At 40.5% G+C, this 6312-nt stretch overlaps 1 non-coding gene across 1 annotated transcript; it reads left to right on the forward strand.

Moving 5' to 3' along the window:
- Positions 1–5314: 5314 nt before the first annotated feature.
- Positions 5315–5421, forward strand: LOC120253962. The gene has a single exon (XR_005534478.1). It is a non-coding gene; the product is annotated as a small nucleolar RNA R71 (small nucleolar RNA).
- The last annotated feature ends 891 nt before the right edge of the window (positions 5422–6312 follow it).

Here is a 6312-nt window from a genome sequence, read left to right on the forward strand (position 1 = left end):
TGCAAAAATCTATGTCTATGTTTAACTTTCTTACTCTTCACTTAAACATTTCTCCTACACTTTACACATAATTGTTACTGTTTAAATATCAGTGTCTTTGTTTAAAAATGTTCGTGTTCTACGTTGTACAGGTTCAAGTTGATGCGCGTGTTATGCAACTGCCTTGAGCAAACGAACAAATGGGAGACCTACTTATGCTCGGACATACATTCGAAGGTAGAGATATTTGGTGAGGACAACCAAAATCTTCATGTTGGTCGTTGTGTCGATGATCGTTATGAAGTGATTGACCAGTGTAGCAATTCTGTAGATCTTACCAATAGAACTTTATCATGTCGCAGATGGCAAGTTTATGATATCCCATGCAAACACGCTTGCACTGCAATAATGCAGACAGACACCAAAGTTCATCAAATTATTAGTGGCTACTTCACCGTCGATAATTACAAACTGGTGTATAAGGAAGCTATATTCCAAGTACCTAACAATGAGAAGCCTACGGACGGAAATCGTGAACTGCGTTTGCGATCGCCAGTGACCAGAAGACAACCTGGGCGTCCTAGATGAAAGATGATCGAGTTGCAAGTGTTTGAGGTCCATGAGTTACATTGCATCTACTGCCACGGCTCCGGTCACAATCGTAGATCTTGCAATGAAACTGTCATCGACTAGGATTTAGAAATAAACAAATGTTTAAAAAGAAACAAACTTAATTGAGTCCCAACTTTTGATATTTAAACAAAGAAACTCTTATCCTTAATAGGTAACACATATATTTAAATAGAGATATTGTTTGTTTAAACAGAGACTACTTTATTTTAACATATTATCCTACATTGTTTGTTTAAACAGAGACTACTTTATTTAAAACATAAACACTGATATTTAAACAATAAAATTGAAATTTAAACAAAGAAAGTCAATTACATAAGTATACTGACTAGTAGATTTATATTGAAAAATTTGTCATGTCAATTCTATTTCCATGCAGTCAAAGACCCCGTTTTCTCAGTGATGCTGGTTTCCCTTCCTTCCTTAAGTATGCGAGCAACATACTTTAATCTCAGATAAGGGACGTTTGGTTGCGGTAGCCGTAGCTTTTCATCATTGAGTAATTGCTTGATAAACCGCGTGACATAGACGGCGTACTCGACACTTTCTTTTTTTTGTCTTGGTGTTTAAATGTCGTGAACTAGTGGGTACTTTGTGGTCACCATCTCGCCGAACTCCATATCGATACAAGTGTCAAATAGTCTCCGTTTTCGAGGTATACAATTTGAGATTAGAATACCGATTATTTACCAAACACTATAAGTCAAACTCTATTTATCAAAGAACTTATCATTTCTAACGCGTCTTTACCGTGCTCTTCACTTTGCCATGAAGAATAATGCCTATATTCTTGTTTGTTATTGTCAAATACCACGACATAGAAGTGGTCATTCATGATTATCGGGAGGATGACAATATCAACATCATACAAATTGCACGCGCCATCTCCGATCATAGCGAAAGTCGTGTCAGACGCTTCTTCTTGCTTTGACATAAATAGCGCCAGTCGTCGTGTGATGGAGGCGCACTTCTTATAAGGATATGATAATTTGCTCAGTGACTTTTGTATTATGCATACGAAAGTGTCCATCACATCGTCTGACACCATGTCCTTCCTGTCAAGCAGCGTGAATAGTCTGGACCATGTGGTGCTAGGAGAGTCATTCATCCACACAATAGTGCTGCGGTTAATGGTAATAGATATAATTAAATGATATTGAAAATATTTAGATGATATCTTAACTATTTAAATGATATTTCAACTAGTTAAACAATAACTACATAAATTAAAGGTTAACATATAAATGTAAACAACAATATAAAAACTTCAAACTTATTTGTCCATAGAGTAGTTGAGGAAGATCCTTATCAACTCCTACTCGAATTTGTTTAGTCGTGATTGTCCAAGATATTTTTTTTCTTCGGAATAAAGTCTTTCCGAACTTCTTCATACTGTTGGTTGCCAAGGATCATATCTCTCATTGTTTTTTCGGTGACAATCCCTTGCCACTTGTCAACAACTATTTTGGGGTCATTATGCGGCACATTTGTTGACGATTATCGGTGTTTAGCACCAGCAGTATCTTACTTTGATGTGGCCACAACAACAGCATCAATCGGAGTCATATTCTTACATGCTTCTTGTTGTTGTGGGATTGTGTCTGCCTTCGATGCGGTATTGTCGGCCGCTAGTTCCACGGTGGGCATGATTTGGTTAACGACAGACTCAATAATATTCTCAGCCGCTTCCATGTCAACAGCATGAATGAGAGACACACCTAGCTGGTTCTTGTTTTTCAGGGATTGTGTCCACCTTCGATGCCGCACTGTTGGTCACCGGTTCCACCATGATGGGGATTTCGTTGACAATAGAGTCGACAATTTTATCAACCGCGGCAATGGCAACATCATTTACGATCTTCTCCAACATGATGGGCATGTCATCAACGGCGACAGACTCAATAACAATATTAGCCACCGATGGTGCTACTGTTGTTTCATCGTCAACCGATGGTGGATACAGAGGTATTATTATTTTCCTCTTTTTTGCAAGTCCCTTCAAACGTGGCCATCTTGGAATGGCCATCCCAATGAAGTCACCGTCATCAAATTCTGACGCCTCGTCCGTCCCGGGTGCTTCATTTGTTTGGAGGGACGGCGCAGTCGATTGTGACTGTCCTTCCAATGCCTCAACACGAGCAACAACCCGAGGGAACTCGGTCATCAATATCAGGCACACCTGCATAAGAGTTGCAGTGACATCGTTGTCTAGTGCCATTGGGGGGCTGCCATGGTCAGAACAGCCGCCACGGTCAAGGGGCTGCCTCAGTCGGAGGACTGTGGCAATCTGGGGACTGTCGTTGTCGTGGTCGGGGGGGATCTTGCAATCGGGCGGGGTAGGGGAGGGCCTCTACTGTGTCGAGGAATGCATGCTCGCGTTGGGCTGGAAGTAGGAGAACGACGTCGAGCGCGCACAAAAGAGGTGGCCTCTTATCTTGCCTTCGAGCAAGTGGTTCTAGAACAATAGCATCCACTAGGCGGTTGGCCCGAACAAATATATCTTTATCAGCATTCACCGAGACCAGCTCAGGAAACTAACATATGTAAACCAAACAATCTCAGCGAAATCATTCAGTTTAAAAAATAACAAATATATTTAAACATTTAACTTATATATTTAAATGGTATTACATGGTTTTAAACATAAAACAAAATGTTTAAACTCTGAAGAATACTTTTAAATAGAAAATAAATACTGTTAAACGCTAAATACTATATTTAAACATTAACTACTATTGTTAAACACATTATTCATGATTTATTACCTCTTTTCCTTCGAGAGATGGCAAATTGGTTTCTATCGTCGTTTGCTTCTAGTAACTATTTTCACCGTAGCACAGCATCCTTGGGGTTGTGCCGAAATAGACTTTCTTTCCTGTTCTGGTCAGCTCAAAAAATCAGATGTTCAGCACGATCAAACAATCCTTAATATACCCTGTGTTGGTCTTCTTCCCCGCGCATCTAGCTTACACTCGAGCAGCTGCTTGTGGAATGTCCTCCATAAGCCACTTGTGTGTCACTTACGCCCATGCGTATCGCTCTAGGGCAAGTAGATCATCGACAGAATCAATGATCCAATTCAGAAACGAGCATGAGGCATTCGGTTAGAGGATGGTACCCATGAGGTACACCATCACTTATTTGACAAAATTTTCTTCTTCTAAACTCTGTCGAACAAGTTGCTCAAGAGTTCTCTTGATGGAGTCTTTATGTCTCTCGTAGGTTTTTGATAAATACCTCTCTTCGAAAGATGAGCGTGTTTTCTTCTTCTGAAACATGATTGCATCTCTATTGCAATGCAGACCAAGAACGAGGGCCACATCTTCAGGCCTGAAACTTAGTAGGCTTTCCCCGATCCTGAATTTATTGGTGCGGCCATCGTACATTTGCAATAGAAAATCAAGAATGGCCCTATCTTGGAATACAGCTTCCAGCTCAGTTCATGCTGCAAATGGTGTCCTTCAGATGATCTCCTAGTGTAAAGGGGTCATGTGAACTTTTAATTTAGCCAACATCTCCACTACCGGTGTTAAATAGCATCACCCATTAACTAGGTTGACCGCCATAATCACAAGCATGCGACAATAACAACACATTCAGCAGTATTCACAAATTTTTAAGCGGAAATATAAGGTTTTAAAAGGTAACCTCTCAATTTTTAAACAGGGATATCAGTTGTGAAACAGAGACCTAGATTCTTAAACAGAGACAACAATATTTAAACGAAGGCATACGTTTTTAAAATAAAACTCATTTCTTAAACGGAAACCTTATTTGTAAAATTGCAACCATATCAAATGAAAGGGGAAAGGTACATTATATACATTACACAAATCATAACAATCAAAAAACTATTTCGATCGTGTACACAGACGAAAATGTAAGACAAAATAAAACCCTAGTCGAGAAATCTCCCCGCTGACTAATAAAATCCCAGCTGAGAAATCCCCCTGCAGACTTCAATATCTTCTAATAAAAACAAAACCACAAAACAAAACAAAAAAAACTTTCTTTGTAACAGAATAGTTAACATAAAACCATAATCAAAATTTTTTCAATACCGTAGATTGCAAACTGATGAAATGCCGAATACTTGCGCTGGACTTCTCCTTCGAGACACTAGTGGAAAGGGAAAAGCTGAAATTACAGTGGATGTGCCGGTAGAGATAACTTCGGAAAGAGAAAAGCTGAAGACGCGAGTTGAGAAACTCGATGACCCCATGGTCTTTTGTGGCCCTTGATTACTCCATGAAAAGTTGGGATGATTCTTCCAACCTGAATTGTAGGTGTTGCTGTATGGATTCCCTTGAGGTCTCATTCCATTACCTACAAAGTCAACATTCTCAACTGAAGAAACATCACCTATGACGATTGGGCAATCGGAGGGAGCATGTCCTCCACCACAACCGGTGCAATTGGTCATGGCCGCAACTCTATTCGAAGCTATAAGATCTAGCTTCTTAATTAAACTCTCCACTTGGGCCGCCAATGTAGTTACCGCATCAATTTCATGGAGACCGGCCACCTTTTTCTTCTCCCTAGCGTTCCACTGGTAGCTATTTAACCCCATTTCCTCAATCAATTGACGAGCCTCGTCGGGGGTTTTGCTACCTAAGGTACCTCCTGCCTGCGACATCCAAGAGTTGCCTTTGTACTCGGGTTCAAACCATTGTAGAAGGTTTGAACAATCATCCACTCCGGGAATCCGTGTTGAGGACACTTTCGCAGGAGTTCCTTGAACCTTTCCCATGTCTCAAATAGAGACTCAATTCCAATCGCATAAAGGATGAGATCTCATTCCCTAAGATTTTGCTTGATTTTCCGGGAGGGAAATAACGGGCTAGAAAAGCTTCTACCATCTCCTCCCATGTAGTGATTGATGCTCTAGGTAATGAGTGTAGCCACTACTTCGCTTTCCCCTTTAAGGAAAATGGGAAGGCTCTCAATTTGATGGCATCATCCGTCACACCATTTATCTTCAGCATGTCACACACCTCGAGGAAGCTCTCTATGTAACTGTTTGGATCCTCATCGGCCAAATCGTTGAATTGTGCGGACTGTTGCAGCATATAGATGAATGCCGACTTTAGTTCGAAGTTTTGAGCTGTAATTGGGGGACGCACAATACTCGATTGTGTCCACAACACTGAAGGTCTGGCATAATCGGATAGTGTTCGTTGTTGCTCATTTTGTTCTGCCATGTTGTCAGATCATTCTACTTCCAAATCAGCTGGATTAGGCTGTTCTTGTACAGGTTCTTTCCCTTTCCTTTGAAGTGTACGCTCAAGCTCAGGGTCTCCTTCAATCAATATTGATGGATTCCCTCGGGTCATAACCTGGAGCTGCACCAAAAGTAAAGAAAAAAAAATCAGAACGATGATAGAATAAGAGGATATGAAATAGAATGTGTAGTGAAATAGCTAAGAAAACAAAGTGCAAAGTATCTTTAAACGCCTAGCTCCCCGGCAACGGCACCAAAAACTTGACAAGGTCCCCTTGCGTATATACCGCAAGTGCACGGGTTTGTCAAACTAATAATCCCGGGTGAGCGGGGTCGAATCCACAGGGAGTAGGGAGTAGAAACAATTAATTTGATTCTTAGCTATGTGGAATATCAACAGTGATAAGTGTGAAAATGATTCAATTCTCAACAATAAAAGCAACAAGTAAGAGGGCAAAAGTAAATAAGGGGGTAAGGCA

This window comes from Dioscorea cayenensis, unplaced genomic scaffold (genome assembly GCF_009730915.1).
Source record: "Dioscorea cayenensis subsp. rotundata cultivar TDr96_F1 unplaced genomic scaffold, TDr96_F1_v2_PseudoChromosome.rev07_lg8_w22 25.fasta BLBR01000268.1, whole genome shotgun sequence".
Taxonomy (NCBI): Eukaryota; Viridiplantae; Streptophyta; class Magnoliopsida; order Dioscoreales; family Dioscoreaceae; genus Dioscorea; species Dioscorea cayenensis.